The 21,162-nt window shown below is 45.9% G+C and overlaps 1 long non-coding RNA gene across 3 annotated transcripts in view; it reads right to left on the minus strand.

Annotated features, from left to right (window-relative positions):
- The window catches only part of LOC139279844 (uncharacterized), a 37,478-nt gene extending 26,250 nt beyond the window's left edge, over positions 1 to 11,228 (minus strand). For 2 of the 3 annotated variants that reach the window (XR_011596537.1, XR_011596535.1), the window contains exons 1-3: positions 10,924 to 11,010; positions 9,407 to 9,560; positions 685 to 769 (exon numbers count right to left, since the gene is read on the minus strand). This is a non-coding gene — a long non-coding RNA (uncharacterized lncRNA). Of the gene's footprint in view, positions 1 to 684; positions 770 to 9,406; positions 9,561 to 10,923; positions 11,011 to 11,190 lie in introns of those variants that run through there. The other variant, XR_011596536.1, reaches the window with a different exon arrangement.
- Between the last annotated feature and the right edge of the window lie 9,934 nt (positions 11,229 to 21,162).

Below are 21,162 nucleotides of genomic sequence, written 5' to 3' on the forward strand. Positions count from 1 at the left end.
ATGAGTACTTTGGAAGTGTAGTCACTGTTGCAATGTAGGAAACACGGCAGCCTATTTGCGCACAACAAGCTCCCACAAACAGCAATGTGATAATGACCAAATAATCGGTTTTAGTGATGTTGATTGAGGGATAAATATTGACCAGGACACCGTGAATAACTCCACTGCTCTTCTTCGAAATAGTACAGTGGGATCTTTTACATCCACCTGAGAAAGCAGTCAGGGTCTTGGTTTAACATCTCATCCGAAAGACGACATCTCTGACAGTGCAGCACTTCCTCAATACTGCCCTGGAGTGCCAGCCTAGATTTTAGGCTCAAGTCTCTGGAGTGGGACTTGAACCCATGACCTTTTGACTCAGAAGCGAGAGTGCTACCCACTGAGTCTAAAACCAGTAGATTAATGGATAACACATTCTACTTATTGCCATCCCTTCCCTTCCCTCATTCTAAAATCATTAATTTTCAGTGAAAATCCCATTCTTTCCACATATGCAACAGATCAAAATGAAGGGAAGCAATAAAATGGTGGTACGGTAGACACCTTGCTGTGAAATCCGTTTATGTGGGCGTGTCCAAGCTATGGTCATGGTCCTTATGTGGCCCCCACAGGTCCTGGAAGATGAATGGCCTGAATTCCCATTCGGTGCTCCTAGCACACATGGCATTACAGATGAAAATGTACCTGTGTTTTTGAAGGAAAACAGGGGTGGAATTTCAGCGGGGCTCCCCAATCTTCTGCCGTATCTTCTGTGGGGCATCGGTGGAAACTGCGAAGAAATGGTGTAAACAGCCGTTTATGCCCAAGTTACAGCAGGAGATTAGCAGAACCCTAACGATAATTACTAGTGGACATTGTTATTGCCCATCAGAGGGCGTCAAGGAGATCAAGAGGTGGTAATTGAGCCACTGCGTTGCAAGATGAGACATCAACTACAACACAGATAAAATGAGTTGTGCAGAAACTAAATCATCATTAATTTAACTCTGGTGAAAGACTTCATATCGTAAGTGTTTCCTCAAACTGTCTCTCTTCCCCGATGCTGCTTCGGGATTTATGAAATTGAAGCAAATTATCCTTTGAAGTCACACAAGAGCTTGCATAAATGTCCATGAAGCACTCAGCAATCAGAAGTAAGTACAGCAGTAAGAATCAGACAGCACTCAGGCATGTCCTGTGCTAGATTGTTGCAGATCAGATGCAAGCACAGCACTAATACACCAGGGAATGCTAACACAGGAATCAAACACACAAACATAGCAACAAGGCACAAGGAAACACTAAGACATACCTTAAAGTAGACTGTTGGAGATCAGACAAATGAATGCACCCCATGCAACAACCTCCACGACCATGCCCTTCCACTTGTTATATAGATGGATACTTTCACTATGTGATGTCCTTCAACTTCACACAACAGTGCCGAACCACTCCTATATATACCATGAATCACTCACCAGTGAAATAGGGGAAGAACTGATTGGAGGAAGCTGAGTATTACACCAATCAGTGTAATACATATAGATTTCCACTAAAGAAACCTGACCCCATACTTCCCTTATTGTAATGAATGGCAATATGACAACAGCTGCAGGTCTCATTTGGAACTGTGATATCATGAGAGAAGCTATGTACCTATCGAATTGTATCTGTTCTTTGTGACCGATATTTAAAGGACACCTTGCGTAAGTGATGGGTCAATGGGTGCATGATGAAGACGGCGGTGTAGATTCACATTCCGGTTTATACTGTGACAGACAAGGTAACAGATGTTAAGAAGCCTCAAATAATGTTAACAAAAGCATGAATCTGACCACATCACTGTCTCAGGCATTGCATGGTGTCCTCTGCAGTGAATATCCACACTACAATTTACTTTAGAAGTTACAAAAAAGCTGCTTCACGACAATGAAAGTGCTTGTATTGCTCAGCTTTTGTTCTGTAAACAATGTGATACAATATTTTATGTAGCGTGTGAGCCTGACATAATATGAGGTTGTCAGTTGTATGACAGACAGTTGGTTGCATTTGTTGTCTCAATCGCACATTACACACGTAGCCATCCTATATACGACAGTGAATATATTTTGTGCAGAGTTTTATGATGGTTGAAAGCATTTATAGGGTATTCTATTCAGAAATCATATAAACTTTTATAGAATGACAGCAGAAGATTATGAAGTGCAAGTTCTGCACAATGCTGTTCTGTTGAACCCTCCAGGGCAAATTATGAAGGCTGCAGGAATTTTGCTTCGATCTTAAAGAGTCCAATGAAATTCTCACACACTTAGTATACCACACAGAGGTAGAGAGTCTCATCTCTGACTCATGAAAACAATATTCATCTCTTTTTTTTCTGCTGTGGTGCAAAACTATTTCTGGAGTGCTTCACAAATTAACTCTGTTGAAGCAAAGGCCTACCCACGATAAAACAATTAGAAACAATTGTATTTACATTTATTAAGTTGACTTGGATTAAGAAAGGTTTTGTTGTTCTATAAGTTGATGAAATCCTTCATCTGAATGCATTATCTAGCCAGGGGCATTGTAAGGAATAGAATTCCCTCAGATGCTGCACAGATCATTGGAATGCTGACAGGGTTAACCGTGTTGTGAATGGCTGCGACAAACAAAAAGATAAGGATCTGAAATAATGCATAACCTTAAACCGGCCGTCCACCGTATCCTTTACCTGGAGGAATGAGAGACCTTTGATACTGCTGTCTGTCGTGCCAGAAGTAAAAGCCTTCAGAGCCTCCGCTGCACTGTTTGTGAGAATCAGGGGCACTGCACAGCTGGTGATGTGGACAGAAAGGAGAGCATTCCACAAAACATGCAGCTTTTGTGCTTTTTCAGTATGCAAAGGGCAACCTTGGCAAGACCGCATGTGTCTTGATTCTTTATTTTCCTTCTTAATAAATATTTTTTTCATCGGTTGCTGATTAAAAGCAATTCCTAATTAGGACTGGAACATTGTCTTGATGATGTAACACACTGCAGTTTTAAAGAGGTAACACTTGGCAGGATGCGGTATTTACACCTTTTTTTTATCTTTCTATAAATCAAGTAGAGAGTTTATCAAACTGGCAAAGCACATTCAGTGCTTTACACTGCAAGTATTTATCCCTGAACTAATTAGCAGTTTGGCACCTGGTGGGCCCCACCTGATCTAATTTCTCTGATCCTAATGTATGGTTTAATAAATAATTGTGTCATTCATGACCAAATAGGAGCATATGTTTATTGTACAACATGACCTTGCATATAATTTCCTGGATATCTGCCACTAACCTAGCAACGAGAAATTCATGGTCACAAAAAGAGACCAATTCTGTCCGACTTCAGTTTTCTACTAGTGAGAGATGTTTATGTCTCTACAATTATCTCCTGTCCTCACGTGAAGGCACTGACTAACACTGGAATATGGCTCCATGGGTTCCAGTTGTGCTGGTAGCCCATCTGAGAAACCATTTTTCATCTGTGAGCCTTGTCAATGGGTTATAGAAGGATATTCAACATGGGGGAACATCTCAAGCTCAATCATGTTTTTTATTCATGGGATGTGGGCATCGTTGGCGAGGCCAGCATTTATTGCCCATCCCTAATTGCCCTTGTGAAGGTGGTGGCCAGTCACCTTCATGAACTGCTGCAGTCGGTGACTCCCACAGTGCTATCAGGGAGGGAGTTCCAGAATTTTGACCCAGCGACAATGAAGGAATGATGGTATATTTCCAAGTCAGGATGGTGTGTGACTTGGAGAGTATCTTGCAAATGGCGGAGCTCCCATGCGTCTGCTGCCCTTGTCCTTCTAGGTGGTAGAGGTCGCAGATTCAGGAAGTGCAAACTATGTGGGTTTGGGGGATGTCTTCACCCAATGTATACATATGCACACACTTTGCAGCAGAAATCACTGCTTCACAATTGGAGTCGGTTGGCTCGATTCGTTCTGGTGGCCAAAATGTAGCAACTGTAAGAATACCCTGGCTCACAACAGCTAATTCAGTAAAGACCAGGGACTGACCCTGAGATCAGCCTGGTCCATGTGGCTCGCCATCGCACTGGGCAGTGAATTTATCAATTGGAGAAGAAAATAAAGATGGTTTGAAATATTTCCCAGCTCAACTGCGATGTGGAGCTTTCCCCTGAACACATTTCTGTTGTGTAATTGGCAGTAACCTGGTTCTGAATCTCAAGAGCAGCAGCAAAATGAGACTGTTAATGATAAAAATCTTCAAATGTACATTAGTGATCAGTTATGCACTCGGGTTCTGTTTGGCTTCCCTGAGTAGTACCTTATCACTTCTCTCAGAAACAATAGTTCGGAAGGACATTAGCTTGGCCATGTGGAATCTATATGGGTAGAGCTGCAGAACACCAAAGGACAAAAAACGTTAGTGGGAGTTGTGTACAGACCTCCAAACAGTAGTAGTGATGTTGGGGAGGGCATCAAACATGAAATTAGGGGTGCGTGCAATAAAGGTGCAGCAGTTATAATGGGTGACTTTAATATGCACATAGATTGGGTTAACCAAACTGGAAGCAATACAGTGGAGGAGGATTTCCTGGAGTGCATAAGGGATGGTTTTTTAGACCAATATGTCGAGGAACCGACTAGGGGGGAGGCCATCTTAGACTGGGTGTTGTGTAATGAGAGAGGATTAATTAGCAATCTCGTTGTGCGAGGCCCCTTGGGGAAGAGTGACCATAATATGGTGGAATTCTGCATTAGGATGGAGCATGAAACAGTTAATTCAGAGACCATGGTCCAGAACTTAAAGAAGGGTAACTTTGAAGGTATGAGGCGTGAATTGGCTAGGATAGATTGGTGAATGATACTTAAGGGGTTGACTATGGATGGGCAATGACAGACATTTAGAGACTGCATGGATGAACTACAACAATTGTACATCCCTGTCTGGCGTAAAAATAAAAAAGGGATGATGGCTCAACCGTGGCTATCAAGGGAAATCAGGGTTAGTATTAAAGCCAAGGAAGTGGCATACAAATTGGCCAGAAATAGCAGCGAACCCGGGGACTGGGAGAAATTTAGAACTCAGCAGAGGAGGACAAAGGGTTTGATTAGGGCAGGGAAAATGGAGTACGAGAAGAAGCTTGCAGGGAACATTAAGACGGATTGCAAAAGTTTCTATAGATATGTAAAGAGAAAAAGGTTAGTAAAGACAAACGTAGGTTCCCTGCAGTCAGAATCAGGGGAAGTCATAACGGGGAACAAAGAAATGGCGGACCAATTGAACAAGTATTTTGGTTCGGTATTCACTGAGGAGGACACAAACAACCTTCCGGATATAAAAGGGGTCGGAGGGTCTAGTAAGGAGGAGGAACTGAGGGAAATCCATATTAGTCGGGAAATTGTGTTGGGGAAATTGATGGGATTGAAGGCCGATAAATCCCCAGGGCCTGATGGACTGTATCCCAGAGTACTTAAGGAGGTGGCCTTGGAAATAGTGGATGCATTGACAGTCATTTTCCAACATTCCATTGACTCTGGATCAGTTCCTATGGAGTGGAGGGTAGCCAATGTAACCCCACTTTTTAAAAAAGGAGGGAGAGAGATAACAGGGAATTATAGACCGGTCAGTCTGACATCGGTAGTGGGTAAAATGATGGAATCAATTATTAAGGATGTCATAGCAGTGCATTTGGAAAGAGGTGATATGATAGGTCCAAGTCAGCATGGATTTGTGAAAGGGAAATCATGCTTGACAAAACTTCTGGAATTTTTTGAGGATGTTTCCAGTAGAGTGGACAAGGGAGAACCAGTTGATGTGGTATATTTGGACTTTCAGAAGGCTTTCGATAAGGTCCCACACAAGAGATTAATGTGCAAAGTTAAAGCACATGGGATTGGGGGTAGTGTGCTGACATGGATAGAGAACTGGTTGTCAGACAGGAAGCAAAGAGTAGGAGTAAATGGGGACTTTTCAGAATGGCAGGCAGTGACTAGTGGGGTGCCGCAAGGTTCTGTGCTGGGGCCCCAGCTGTTTACACTGTACATTAATGATTTAGACGAGGGGATTAAATGTAGTATCTCCAAATTTGCGGATGACACTAAGTTGGGTGGCAATGTGAGCTGCGAGGAGGATGCTATGAGGCTGCAGAGCGACTTGAATAGGTTAGCTGAGTGGGCAAATGCATGGCAGATGAAGTATAATGTGGATAAATGTGAGGTTATCCACTTTGGTGGTAAAAACAGAGAGACAGACTATTATCTGAATGGTGACAGATTAGGAAAAGGGGAGGTGCAAAGAGACCTGGGTGTCATGGTACATCAGTCATTGAAGGTTGGCATGCAGGTACAGCAGGCGGTTAAGAAAGCAAATGGCATGTTGGTCTTCATAGCGAGGCGATTTGAGTACAGGGGCCGGGAGGTGTTGCTACAGTTGTACAGGGCCTTGGTGAGGCCACACCTGGAGTATTGTGTACAGTTTTGGTCTCCTAACCTGAGGAAGGACATTCTTGCTATTGAGGGAGTGCAGCGAAGGTTCACCAGACTGATTCCCGGGATGGCGAGACTGACCTATCAAGAAAGATTGGATCAAGTGGGCTTGAATTCACTGGAGTTCAGAAGAATGAGAGGGGACCTCATAGAAACGTTTAAAATTCTGACGGGGTTAGACAGGTTAGATGCAGGAAGAATGTTCCCAATGTTGGGGAAGTCCAGAACCAGGGGACCCAGTCTAAGGATAAGGGGTAAGCCATTTAGGACCGAGATGAGGAGGACTTTCTTAACCCAGAGAGTGGTGAACCTGTGGAATTCTCTACCACAGAAAGTTGTTGAGGCCAATTCACTAAATATATTCAAAAAGGAGTTAGATGAAGTCCTTACTACTAGGGGGATCAAGGGGTATGGTGAGAAAGCAGGAATGGGGTACTGAAGTTGCATGTTCAGCCATGAACTCATTGAATGGCGGTGCAGGCTAGAAGGGCCGAATGGCCTACTCCTGCACCTATTTTCTATGTTTCTATGTTTCTAAACGCTAAGGGCTGGAAATTAGGTTGACGGTTTTTTGAGGTGTAAATGTCAGGCGGTGGATAAATTTAGCGACGGGAAATGGTTTGCATCGGCAGTCAAAAAATTCAGCAACCGCGCCCTGCCAGTGGAGTGGAACGCTAAAGGAAGTGTTCCTCTCTTATCTTAGGGCACTAAGCCGGGTGAGCAGCTGAATATCCCGAGATGAAGAGCCAGCTTTGTAGCGCCCTATGAGATGCCTCCCTGCGAAAAAAAAATTGGAACAAAAAGCCCAAAAAACCATTCCCTATAGATTAATCATCTCAAATGAAGTTAAATCGCAAAAAGAAAAAAAAACACAATCACACTTACCTCATGCAGTCATTCCTTCCCTCGCCGACACCAGGACAGCTCGGATCACCAGCTTTCTCTGGCGGTGTCACTATGGGGCGCTATGGCTTCAGCGCAAAACAAATTTTGAAAGCGGGTCGATACCGGGGGCATTGCACACTGGCGCAGCGCTCCCGGGCGATACTCCTGTGCGCCGCCGGTAATGGCGCACTAAAATTGCCGAGCAGCGCGAATGCCGCCGCTCACAGCCGCAAACCTGTTGGCGCCCCTGGTCCGACCATCGCGAGGGGTGGTATCCCGGCGAATTTCTAGCCCTAAATATGAATATGTGGATATAGAATGTCCAGAAAGCCGGATCATTGGGTCTCTGCCCCTTTAATGCTGCCCTGAGTTTTCTTGCAGGAACAGAGCTTGGTCTGTACTTGCAGAAGGCACAAACCAGATAGTGCGATGTAAATGAGACAGGAAAGTACATTCCCTGCCTCCTGCTCCTGTTTCAAATTGCAATGCACCCAGAAAAAATTGGCACTGGGTCTGCCTTCAAACCCCTGATGACGAGAGGGTCCTCGGGGGCAGGCCGAAGATATCAAGGTTGGACTTAATTCAAATTCGCCCTCCTTCAGAAGTTTTATTTCAGTCTGGACTGGAAGGTCCCAGTCGTATAGACCTGAGAGGCCTAGGGCTGCCTCTGAATTTCCAAGCCCGACTGCTGGCACTAAGCACTTCCAAGGAGACAGGCATGCAATGGGGCTGCTCCAGGGCCATTTAGTGGCATGGGACCTGTAATGTATTTGCTTCACGGCTCTTTGCTTAAGAATTCATAGCTATCAAAAACTAGTTGGTTTATTAGCAAGGGTTTAACAATCACACTACACATTACCAGTTCATCCATTATACTCACAACTGCATATCTAATCGTGGATGACCTAGACCCAACTGACTGGGGTTTTATTGAGTCTTGTGAACATCACGTGACTGGCTAAGCCACTCACAATGCAACAGCTCTATAAACCTTTGCGCTTGCTCACAGGTGCATACATTACAGGACCGTAAAAACTGGTGATCCCATAGCTCAACAGATACAGCGCACTGTTCCTGTTCAACACCTGGACATAAGAGATCCAAGAAAATCTGTCCTATAGTGTCTGAGCAATGCCTATAACATACACAGTATATAGTCGCTATGTAATTTCTGTAACATATATGGAGGAAATACACTTCTCTATATTTTATAGTTATATAACTTCACTGAACTCACTATTTGATTCTTTATTGGTTTCCAGAGAAAATAAACAGTTTGCAATACACATAAAGGTAAATATGATTGCAACACAATGCTAATATAAAGCTTTATTAAACTCAACAACGTCCTTCCCTCCTCTCCTAGAACAAGTAGTGAGGTAGTGTCTCTCTATGTCAAACAGAAGAAAATACACCCTAATGAAAATGTTGACATGCACTCCTTTCCCATGTTACATCCCTCAAACTAAGTTGCCCTAAATGCTGCAGAGCCATGTCTATCTTCTAATAACTAAAATTAAATCACATCTTCTATTAGCAACCACCCTCTTCCATTGCCTCTCACGGTAGATTTGCTTACACTCCTCTCATCTATTCTTCCTTGATATCTGTATTCAGGGCTTTACAGCCTAGCTTGTGCCTTGCAGTAAGTTTTCCATTGATGAACTCTGATGGAATATGGGAAGTCCCTAGCCTTACAGGCCACACAAAATCTCTGTGTGCTCTACTTTAATGTAGTGAACCTCCTACCTGGGTGCCCCATGCATTTGCAAGAAGATTTGAGAAAATTAAAGTTTCTTTCATGATATCAGAGTTAATCTGGTATTGAAGTCACACTGTGTACTAACTTTCCAGGTATGTCTCCAATTTTTCCATTTTGGGGTTATATGCAAATCCTTTTCTCAAGTTATGCAGGTTTTTATAGTAAAGTCTACCTGGTGCTTAAATGGGTGCTAAACAGGAACAGTGCGCCAGGCGGTTGATACTGTTCTTTTTACCTGGATTAAACTTTGCAAATAGTGCAATTCTTACTTTTCCCCAGTAATGATATCTTCCCAAACGTACCTGCATAGTAGCTCGCACTTGAAAGAACTTGGAGGCCCAATTTCACAATTACTTGTTCGCGAGAAGCGAAATTCTTCTCCAAATCAGCTCATTCACGTGGTTCAGCTCCTTGACTTCCAACAACTCCAAAGACTGTATCATTTCCGAATAGTGTCTGAAATTGCAAAGTAATGGATAGTGACTTATTGGAAATTCTATATTAAAAGAGACTTGCACAAATATAGCACCTTATCGCTCCTCTCAGAAATACCTCAAATCACCTCACATACTAATTATTTTGAAATGCAACACTGGGGCAAACACAGCAGCTGTTTGTGCACAGCATGATCCCACAAAGAGTAGTGCGATGAATGGTCAAATAGTCTATAATTGGGGGGCTCATTTATGTAATGGATAGTGACTGTCGAATTCCCCAGTATCTCAACAGCAGCTAATGTCCCTCTACTACCAAGCTCATGGTCTACAGGGCTGTAGTGATATGCCCTCCTGTATGGTTCAGAGACATGGACCATATACAGTAGACACCTCAAGCTGCTGGAGAAATATCACCAACGATGTCTCTGCAAGATCCTACAAATCCCCTGGGAAGATAGGCGCACCAACATCAGCGTCCTCATTCAGACTAACATCCCCAGCATTGAAGCACTGACCACACTCGATCAGCTCCGCTGGGCAGGCACATAGTCCGCATTCCAGACACAAGACTCCCAAAGCAAGTGCTCTACTCGGAGCTCCTTCACGGCAAACGAGCCAAAGGTGGGCAGCGGAAATGCTACAAGGACACCCCCAAAGCCTCCCTGATAAAGTGCAACATCCCCACTGACACCTGGGAGTCCCTGGCTCAAGACCGCCCTAAGTGGAGGAAGTGCATCTGAGAGGGAGCTGAGCACCTCGAGTCTCACCGCTGAGAGCATGCAGAAATCAAGCGCAGGCAGCGGAAAGAGCGTGCGGCAAACCAGTGCCACCCACCCCTCCCCTCAATGACTATCTGTCCCACCTGTGACAGAGTCTGTGACTCTCGTATTGGACTATTCAGCCACCAAAGAACTCACTTCAGAAGTGGAAGCAAGTCTTCCTCGATTCCAAGGGGCAGCTTATGATGATGATGACTACTGGCCTTTGCTTGCCATGCACTCTAACTTGCCATGATAATCTTTAACTTAACTATTGTCATCTTGTCACGTGACACAACCACCGCCATCTCCAAAAAAGTTCTCGTGTAAGATGGTGGCAGGCAATTCAGCTGAGGTAACTGTTACAGCACTTTCACTATCCATGATTAGTGTCAAAGCCTTACCGTTGTACTCTAAGGAGGGGTAGCAGTTGTTTTGGTGAGAGTTACAGGCTGGTCCACAATCTTGGAGTTCAGTCAACACTCGTAAGCCGCTCACTCTGCTATTTTAGAACATCTAAACCCTTCATTGGCTTTCTTCCCACAGCACCCTCCAACTCAACTGCGCTCTCTTTTCAATATGTGTCAAATCATTTATGAAGACCGTCAGCTCTTTTTAACTTACTTTGGTTGTCGTGTGGCTGGTGGAACAGATACAGCAGCGATGCTCGGGCTGGAACCTGCAGCTGCACAGTTCAACGACACGATCCTTTTTTTTTTAAAGCAATCCCAAGTTAAGCAATCATCTACCACTGCTACCGTCTACATGCAAGTGCCAGAATTTATAAAAGCAACTTTAACTGCAACTGACTAAACTGTGCAGTGTACAGTCACAGTGTTAAACACAGAACAGAAGAAGGAAAGTTGAACTCCTCCACGAAGCTGATATTACCTTATTCAGTTTTGTCCGGAGAATGTTTCTGGGGCTGTTGCATAATTGGAAAAAAAACAACAGATCTTCATTCACTTTTAACCAATGACAAAAAGCAATTTTACTAACTCGGATTCAATGCACCAGTAAGGACACGAGCATCTCCTCTAGCTGCCAGCAGCAACCTGTTTATCCTCTTCTCCAGGCCCTCGCTCCATTAACCCCAGCACTGCTGAATTCTCTACAGTTCGCGAACTTTGTCGACGTGAACGGCATTACAAATTCCTCTGTGATGAACTTCTACTCGTTATTATAGAGGGGGAAAAGAAGGCATAAGATCCATTTATTTGTGTAATACTGTAATTTGTGTACTGCACTGATAACCTGGGTCCACAGTGTATCAATGGACTTGTAGTATTACACAAATAACCTGGCAATTTGGGGATTTCATGGAATGAATTCAAAGTAGAATGTTAAAATCAGTTTATTAAAGCGTTAATATGTGCTCTTATGAGAACCAGCACACATACATGTATATATCCACGTATACAGACTCACGTGCATATATACAAACACGTGTGTAGACATACACACACATGTATAGTCAGCTGTGGTTCAGTGTTAGAATTCTCACCTCTGAGTCAGAAGTAATATGTCCTTACTATACAGTATAAATGCATACGAGGCCCATACTTAAGAGAAGGTCACTCTGTGACCTGTAACCTTTATTAACCAGCACTGAAGTGATGATGGTGGGTGGAGCTTCCCCTTTTATACCTGAAAGTCCAGGTTAGGAGTGTCTCCCACAAGTTCGCCACCTAGTGGTTAATGTTCTCACGGTGTACCACTTAAGTCAGTTTGTACATGGGTTACAATGATAGTTGAATACATGACATCACTTCCCCCCCGCCCCCCCAAAGTCTTATTGGGATCACAGGTTAAGTCTCTCTGGTGGTTTACGTTCCCTTGTAGAGCGCCTGAGTTGGGGCTCCGGTTGTTGGGCGCTGGCCTGAGTGTCTGCTGTTTGCGGTGCCTCAGGTCTGTCCGGACTGCCCACAGTTGACTGGGCTCTCCTCCACTTGGTTCCGGTGTTCGGTCACCTGTGGTGGAGTGAACTCTACATTGTTTTCTTCCTCTGCTTCTTCTATCGGGTTGCTGAACCTCCTTTTTGTTTGATCCACGTGTTTGCAGCAGATTTGTCCATTGGTAAGTTTAATTACCAGAATCCTATTCCCCTCTTTGGCAATCACAGTGCCTGCGAGCCATTTAGGCCCTGCAGCATAGTTCAGGACAAAGACAGGGTCATTGACATCAATATATCGCACCTTTGCATTCCCATCATGTAGCCACATTGTGACTGGCGCCTGCTCTCAACAATTTCTTTCATGGTGGGGTGTATAAGGGATAACCTGATTTTGAACGTCCTTTTCATTAGCAGCTCTATGGATGGGACCCCTGTGAGTGAGTGTGGTCGGGACCTATTGGCCAACTGGAGGCATGATAAGCGACTTTGTAGGGAACCCCCTTGGATTCTGAGCATCCCCTGTTTGATTATCTGCACTGCTTGTTCCACCTGACCATTTGAGGCCGGCTTGAACGGTGCCGTTCTGACTTGGTTGATACCATGAAGTCCTGGAATTCAATGCTTGTAAAGCACGGGCCATTGTCGCTGACCAAGACGTCCGGTAGACCATGGGCGGTGAACATTGCCCGTAGACTTTCTACCGTGGCAGAGGATGTGCTTGAATTGAGAATGTCACACTCGATCCATTTGGAGTAGGCGTCCACTACAACCAAAAACATTTTTCCCATGAAAGGATCTGCGTAGTCCACATGGATGCGTGACCATGGCTTGGCGGGCCAGGACCAGGGGCTAAGGGGGGCTTCCCTGGGCGCATTGCCCAGCTGGGCACACGTGTTGCACCTGCGAGCACAAAGTTCCAGGTTTGCATCTATCCCTGGCTACCAAACGTGTGACCTGGCAAGTGCCTTCATCATGACAATGCCCAGGTGCTCCTTGTGGAGTTCTCTGATGAACACCTCTCTGCCCATCTGGGGCATGACTATTCGGTTTCCCCATAGTAAGCAATCGGCCTGAATCGAGAGTTCATCCTTGCGCCTGTGAAATGGTTTGAATTCCTCAGGGCATGCCCTGTACGTGGCTGTCCAGTTCCCATTCAGGACACATTTCTTGACTAGAGACAATAGCGGGTTTCTATTTGTCCAGACTTTAATCTGACGGACTGTCACGGGTGAGCCTACGCTTTCGAAAGCTTCAACATCCATGACCATCTCAGCAGCATGCTCGGTTGCCCCCTCGGTGGTGGCTAGTGGGAGCCTGCTGAGTGCATTGGCGCAGTTTTCAGTGCCCGGCATGTGCCGAATTGTATAGTCATAGGCGGCTAACATGAGTGCCCACCTCTGTATGCGGGCTGATGCATTAGCATTTATGGCCTTGTTGTCGGCCAAAAGGGACGTTAGGGGTTTGTGATCTGTCTCCAGCTCAAATTTCCCACTAAACAGGTACTGGTGCATTTTTTTTCCAGCATATACACATGCAAGTGCTTCCTTTTCTACCATTCAGTAGCCCCGTTCTGCCTGGGACAGACTTCTGGAGGCATAAGCTACCGGCTGTAACTGACCCTTGGCATTAACATGTTGCAACACACACCCGACCACATAGGACGACGCATCGCACGTTAAAACAAGTTTCTTACATGGGTCATATAGCGTTACCAGATTGTTGGAGCATAACAAATTTCGTGCTCCATCAAAAGCCCTTTCCTGGCTGTCCCCCCAGACCCATTCGCAACCTTTGCGTAGGAGCATGTGTAGCGGCTCTAACAGAGTGCTCAATTTGGGAAGAAAGTTACCAAAATAGTTCAGGAGCCCCAGGAACGAACGCAGCTCCATCGTGTTACGGGTTCTGGGTACTCTCTGGATTGCTTCTGTTTTGGACGCAGTAGGTCTGATTCCGTCTGCTGCTACCCTCATCCCCAGGAATTCTACCTCTGCAGCTAGGAAGACGCACTTCGCCTTTTTCAGTCACAGACCTACCCGGTCCAGTCTGTGTAGCACCTCCTCCAGGTTGCGGAGGTGTTCTTCAGTATCACAACCCGTGATGAGGATGTCGTCTTGAAAAACCACTGTCCTTGGAATCGAATTGAGGAGACTTTCCATATTTCATTCAAAGATCGCGGCGGCCGAGCGAATCCCAAACGGACATCTGTTGTACTCAAACAACCCCTTGTGTGTCATGATGGTGGTCAGCTTCTTTGACTCACTCGCCAGCTCCTGGGTCATGTAAGCCGAGGACAGGTCCAATTTTGAAAAAAGTTTGCCACTGGATAGCGTCACAAAGAGGTCCTCCGCTCTCAGTAGCGGGTACTGGTCTTGGAGTGACACCCGATTGATGGTGGCCTTGTAATCACTACATATCCTGACCGACCCATCCGCCTTGAGCACCGGCACAATCGGGCTCGCCCAGTCACTGAATTCGACTGGCGAGATGATGCCTTCCCTCAGCAGGCAGTCCAATTCGCCTTCTATCTTTTGCCGCATCACGTACGGCACCGCTCTGGTCTTGTGGTGTACTGGCCTGGCGTCCGGGTTTATGTGAATCACTACCTTGGTCCCCATGAAAGTGCCATTGCCGCGTTGAAATAGTGAGTCAAATTTGTCCAGGACCTGTGAGCATGATATTCGTTCCACAGAAGAAATTGCATTGACATCGCCCCATTTCCAGTTCATGACAGCAAGCCAACTCCTCCCCAGCAGTGCGGGACCGTCCCCCTGGACAATCCAGAGTGGCATCCTGTTCTCCGAATCTTTGTGGATCACGACTACCGTGGCGCTGCCTAGCACCAGAATGGTCTCCTTTATATATGTCTGTAGCTGTGCGTCAATTGCCAATCATTTTGACCTCCTGGCCTTGGACACCCACAACTTTTCGAACTGTTTGATACTCATCAGGGACTGGCTGGCCTCCCGTGTCTAGCTCCATTGATACTGGGATGCCATTGAGGAGCACTTTCATCATTATCGGTGGCGTCCTGGTGTATGAACTGTATGTGTGCTCCACATGATCTCGCTGAACTTCAGCTTCCAGCGATTTCCCCCAGTGTCCATTTGGCCTCGTAGGGCTTACATCGGGCCCGTCCTCCTCGTACATCAACCTGGCTGCAGGTTTCCTGCACATACGTGCCAAGTGACCGCTGACGTTGCAGTTTCTGCAGGTATATTGCTGATACCTGCAAGCTCTAGCTGGGCGTTTGTCTCCACACCTCCAACATGAGCCGTTGTTGGAAACAAAAGTTCCATTACCAGTCGATCGTCTCTGACTGTCTCTGTAACTGTCCTTAAGCGCACCATTGACAGGTGTTGATGGCCCCATTACTGGCCTCATTGTCCCTTGCGATGGCATGAATCGCCGTTCAGCTAGCCATCGTCTCTGTTGAATTCCCCCTTTGGGTTCGACTACATGCTCGGGCATGTCTGATTGCCCCTGTCTGCCTGGAGAACTGTGTGCCGCGTTAACAATGTTGACTCCCTGTCCATTTGCTGCATTTAAACCACGATTTTTGTCAAACATCATTCTGGTCTCTTCCTTCCCTGAGGTAAATGTCTGGGCCATCAAAGCCGCCATTTCCAAGGTCAAGTCTTTGGTCTTAATCACTTTCCTGAAAACCCCAGCGTGCCCGATGCCCTCAATAAAAAAGTCTCACAGCATCTCCGCTCTGCATGCATCTGGGAACTTACATAGGCTCGCCAGTCGCCGGAGGTCTGCCACGAAGTCTGGAACGCTTTGACCTTCTCGCCACCAGTGCGTGTAAAACCGGTGTCTCGCCAGGCGCATGCTGCTCGCCGGTTTAAAGTGTTCCCCGATCAACTTACTGAGCTCTTCAAAAGTCTTGTCCGTCGGCTTCTCTGGCACTAGAAGGTCCTTCATCAGGGAGTAGGTCCTGGATCCACAAACCGTCAGGAGATGAGCCCTGCGTTTGTCGGCCGCATCCTGTCCCAACCATTCCTTAGTGATGAAACTTTGCTGTAGTCTCTCAATAAAATCATCCCAATCATTACCAACACAGTACCTCTCGTCTGTGCTGCTAGTGGCCATGCTCGTGTGGTTTAAATCCCAGTTTCTCGTCGCCAATAATATGTCCTTACTATACAGTACAGATGCACACGAGGCCCATACTTGAGAGAAGGTCACTCTGTGACCAGTAACATTTATTAGCCAGCACTGAAGTGATGAAGGTGGGTGGAGCTTCCCCTTTTATACCTGAAAGTCCAGGTTAGGAGTGTCTCCCACAAGTTCACCACCTAATTGTATACGTTCTCACGGTGTACAACTTAGGTCAGTTTATACATGGGTTACAATGACAGTTGAATACATTACAAGAATGTTGTGTGTTTGTCCCACTCCAGAGACTTGAGCACAAAATCTAGGCAGACACAGTAGTGCAGTGCTGTGGGAGTGCTGCACGGTCGGAGGTGCCGTCTTTCGGATGAGACGTTAAACTGAAGCCCAGTCTGCTCTCTCAGGTGGACATAAAAGATCCCACCACACTATTTTGAAGAAGAGCGGGGGAATTCTCCCCAACGTCCTGGCCAATATTTATCCCTCAACCAACATCACTAAAGCATCTGGTCACTATCACACTGCTGTTTTTGGGGCCTTGCTGCATTTCCTACGTTGCATCAGTAACGACACTTATACAGTACGTCAATGGCTATAAAATGCTTTGGGAAGTCCTGAGGTCATGAAAGGCGCTACATAAATGTAAGTCTTTCTTTCTACACATTCACACAGTCATGTGTTAGGTCCTATCCGATGACACAACAATGCATATTGTTATAGAAATGAGAGCAGTGATTTTATAATTAAAATAATTTTACTTCTGGCAAAATCCTCCTACGTCACCAGTTAAACACAGTTTTTTAAACATGCTGCGGCACTGAATGCTGGGATGTAGGATGGACTGTTGGTCAGTTTTCCACCATGCTGTCACAGTGAGGCATAAATGACAAGTGTGCTCCTGAGGAAAAAGAGAAATATCAAAGAAAAACTCACTCTCAGGAAGAGCAGTGACTGAGCAGGTTGTCTTGTGCCATCATGGACACGGAATGAGCGTGGGAAATAATAAGACTGATTTTTAAATGGGAAGAGATTATAGGGTAGAAATTCATCTGTGCCCATCTGCAGGCCCAGAATTGGTGCACACCCACATACCCCAAGCAGAAGGCCCAAGACCAGCCCAAAATTGGGCCTCAGGCCTCAGTTCACTAATTTAGGCGAGATGCTGACGCTTGTCGTGCCTCAACAGGCAGCTCACCCCTGTGACGACAGGAACATCAAGCCACTTGCCCTGCGGGCAGAGGCTCGTAGGCACATTCTGGGGAGGGAGGGGTGGAATGGCAATGGACGGGATCCGATCGCGAGTGTTGTGAAGTCAGTGGAACACTCCTGCTCCTCCTCATTCCATCGCAATGATGACTGATAGATTTCCTTTCTGAAAAATGATTTTCATTTTGTTGGTAGCTGCAGGGGTTGCTGAAGAATCAAAAGCAGACCAGGTCCACCACCTGCCCGGCTGGTCACCAACCAATTTCTGCCAGGAGACCTAAAGCAGGCATTTAGCCCTTCATTTACATATGTAAAGGGCCCAACGGCTGCTTTAGGTGGCTGCCAGGAACGCCTCCAAAGCCACTCTTACCAAAACGGCGATGCTGCTAATGGAGACGTAGACCGAGCATGGGACTTTGCACCCTGAAACTGGTCGGGGGTTACTTTCTGTCCCTATCTCTCTTATAGAATAACGCAGGCAGTAATTGGCTGCTGCCACCATTACAGCAGCCAGGACCTGAGTCATGGATATGTTTTGTGGCTTCTGTGTTCTTCTATATTTTTAAATCGACAAAAAAGTCCCAACACAAGACAGAACAGCTCCTTGATAGTACTAGAGGGAATTCAGAAGAAACATCTTTACCCAGAGAGTGGTGAGAATGTGGAACTTGCTATCACAGGGAGTGGTTGTAGTGAATAGTATAGATGCATTTAATGGGAGGCTAGATAAGCATATGAGGGAGAAGGGATTAGAGGGTTATGCTGATCTCGAGTGGAGCATGGACTGGTTGGACCGAATGGTCTGTTTCTGTGCTGTATATCCTATGTAATCCTGTGTAAGATGTTGGGTGAACTGCCATTGGATATTCACATTAGATCTTTATAATTTCGTTAATCAATCTCATATTGGTTTGTGGTGCACTGACCTCGCACCTGTTTCCTCACAAAACACTGAATACTGCGTTCCTCTTGAGACCTCAAACTGGATTTTGACGCAACCTGATTGAACTGATCAATTTCGGACACAGTCCGATTTCAGTTCCAAGTTTGTGCTCATATTCCCTAAAATTCTAATAAAATCGTGACAAATCGGAGCAGTTTCCAGGGTAGTTTACACAATGTAATGTTAGCTTCAGAAAGGAAATGTCATTTATTCTACAAAGGAGCAAGAGAGGTATTTTCATGAAGGAGGAGGCTGTTCAAAACAAAGATTGGCTTGAGTCTGTGAGTGGGTTAAACTCACTCTCTCTGCTTCAGTATTTGCCTGCTATTTTTGGCAGCGTTGAATGAAGTTCTCCCTGGCTATTAATAATGAGAGTGTGAAATTCAATTGGACCCTGCTATATAAGGTAATGAAGATGCTATTCAAAGCTAAATATACCCATCAATCCAGGAATGAAACGTGTACACTGGCAAAGTGACTGCTGAACAATGCAAGCACAGAGTCAAAGGTGACACGAACCAGAATCAGAGCTGTCACTCTCAAGTACCTACTTACCAAATGAGATCAAGAATAATATAGAATCAGCACTGTAGAGATTGCAAAGCCACGACAGGAGGTTTCCCAGAGCCTGTAGATTTGCACTTTTTAAAGTACATAGGATTACATAGGATTATACAGGATATACAGTGCAGAAACAGGCCATTCGGCCCAACCAGTCCATGCCGGTGTTTATGCTCCACTCGAGCCTCCTCCCGTCTTTCCTCATCTAAATCTATCAGCATTACCCTCTATTCCCTACTCCCTGTCCTTAAATGCATTTATACTATTCGCTTCAACTGCTCCCTATGGTAGCGAGTTCCACATTCTCACCACTCTCTGGGTAAAGAAGTTTCTTTTGAAAATAAATATTAGACGATAATTCCTAACTCCAATCGGTGTCCCTTTTTTTTGTTTTTTATTGCTCTTATTCATAACCTTTTGTCCCCAGTAGGACAGAATTTCTTTATCCTGTGCTTATATGTAGTGTCCCAAATAACCTTTGATATAATTGCAGTAAAGAAAAAAGAACATACATTTATGTCTTAATATGCTAATGCACTTCACAGGCAATAGATTATTTTGACATGCAGACTCATCATCATCATAGGCAGTCCCTCGAGCGAGGATGACTTGTTTCCACGAGTTCACAGGTGTTTCGATGAAGGACCCGATGTTCCAGTCCTGAACTCCAACCGAGGGGGTGGAAGATGCCTGTGCGTGGATTTTTTTAACGTGTGGTGACCGTTGCACACCAGCCACCACACGGGCTTGGCAGAGCTCGGTCTTGGTCCAGTGGCAAGGATTAACCAAGACGACTGGAGACCTGCTCTGCTGCATGGACCCAGCGCACACACATATCGCAGTGTGGGCTGGCCTGTGCTGCCCCTGGGCCCTCGGCTCTTCTAGGCCCTGTGCCCTCATCTGTTGCACCTCTGCCACGATCTCTCGCCGCTCATCTGCCCCGGCCTTCCCACTCCTCTGTACCTGGGCCCTACTGATATTCCTGCTCACGCTCCAAAACCGCGACCAGGGTTTTGATGACGTCATCCAGTCGCCTATCTCAAAATCGGTGCACACTTGGAGCAGCTCGCACCGGAGGTTGAAGTGGTATGCCGCTCCAGCTCTTTTATCTTCCGACCTGTGGATCTGTTCTCTCGCAGGGCGGGGGGCCATAATCCCTGCCCTGCTCACAGCCATGTAATCGCTGCAGCCATTTTGCATACATCAAAGCCCCACAAACAGCAGTGAGATAAATAACCAACTAATCTGTTTTGCTGGTATTGTTTTAAGGGATAAACATTGGCAGGGACACTTGAAGAACTCCTTCGCTCTTCTTTGAACAGTGCTCTGATTTTAACGCATGCCGGGAACTATGTGGGCGGTGGTCAAGGTGGACGGCAAACCGTTCGGATCTCTGCAGCGTGAGGCTGGTGAGATTTTAACTCCCCGCCCCATCAGCATGGGCCCAGTCAGTCTCCCCTGCCCCAAAATTGGAAGGAGGGGGCTGCTGGCAGGCGGATGAGAGCAGAAAGTCCGGCAGCAGGAGGCCGACTCCCGGCACTCAGTTACATGGTTGGGAGGGGGTTCTGGGAAGGCCTCGCTGGTTGGAGGAGGGGGAATGCTGGGGCAGGGGAGGCCTAATCTCCCCTTGTGGGCCCAGAGAGTAAAAATAAAAGGAAAATCAGTTACTTTTTGGGGGCACTTCTGGCCCCGGCTTCTCTTCCCGCTCGGTTGGCCACTATGGCTTCACTGCACAGGCCTGTGATTAAAGTTCCAGTCAGGCCCTGATGGCGTTTTGGGAATTTCTTTCTAAATTTGCAAGTATTTTTGCTGTGACTTTGTAGTCCTTGAAAATAATCAGGAAAGGAATTCCTATGTTTGCATTTCAATTCATCCAGTGTACTCAGTCCTGTCACTCACTGCTTCCAAGTCCTGGATTCAATGGGCGCTGGCCAATCTGAGGATAGGGATGTAATTCCATGTTTGTCCTATCTGTGGCTATAAGCCAGAGAGTGCAGCTAATAGAGAGAGCTCTACCATCATTGGGAAGGTTGGAATACATCAGCAGAAAAAAACATCGCTAACAATCAACAATCAGATGGGGAGGGTGTAAAGACTGGTATGGCCACATTATAAGTCATTCCTAGGTCAATCGTAAACATGT

This window comes from Pristiophorus japonicus, chromosome 14, assembly GCF_044704955.1.
Source record: "Pristiophorus japonicus isolate sPriJap1 chromosome 14, sPriJap1.hap1, whole genome shotgun sequence".
Classification (NCBI taxonomy): domain Eukaryota; kingdom Metazoa; phylum Chordata; class Chondrichthyes; family Pristiophoridae; genus Pristiophorus; species Pristiophorus japonicus.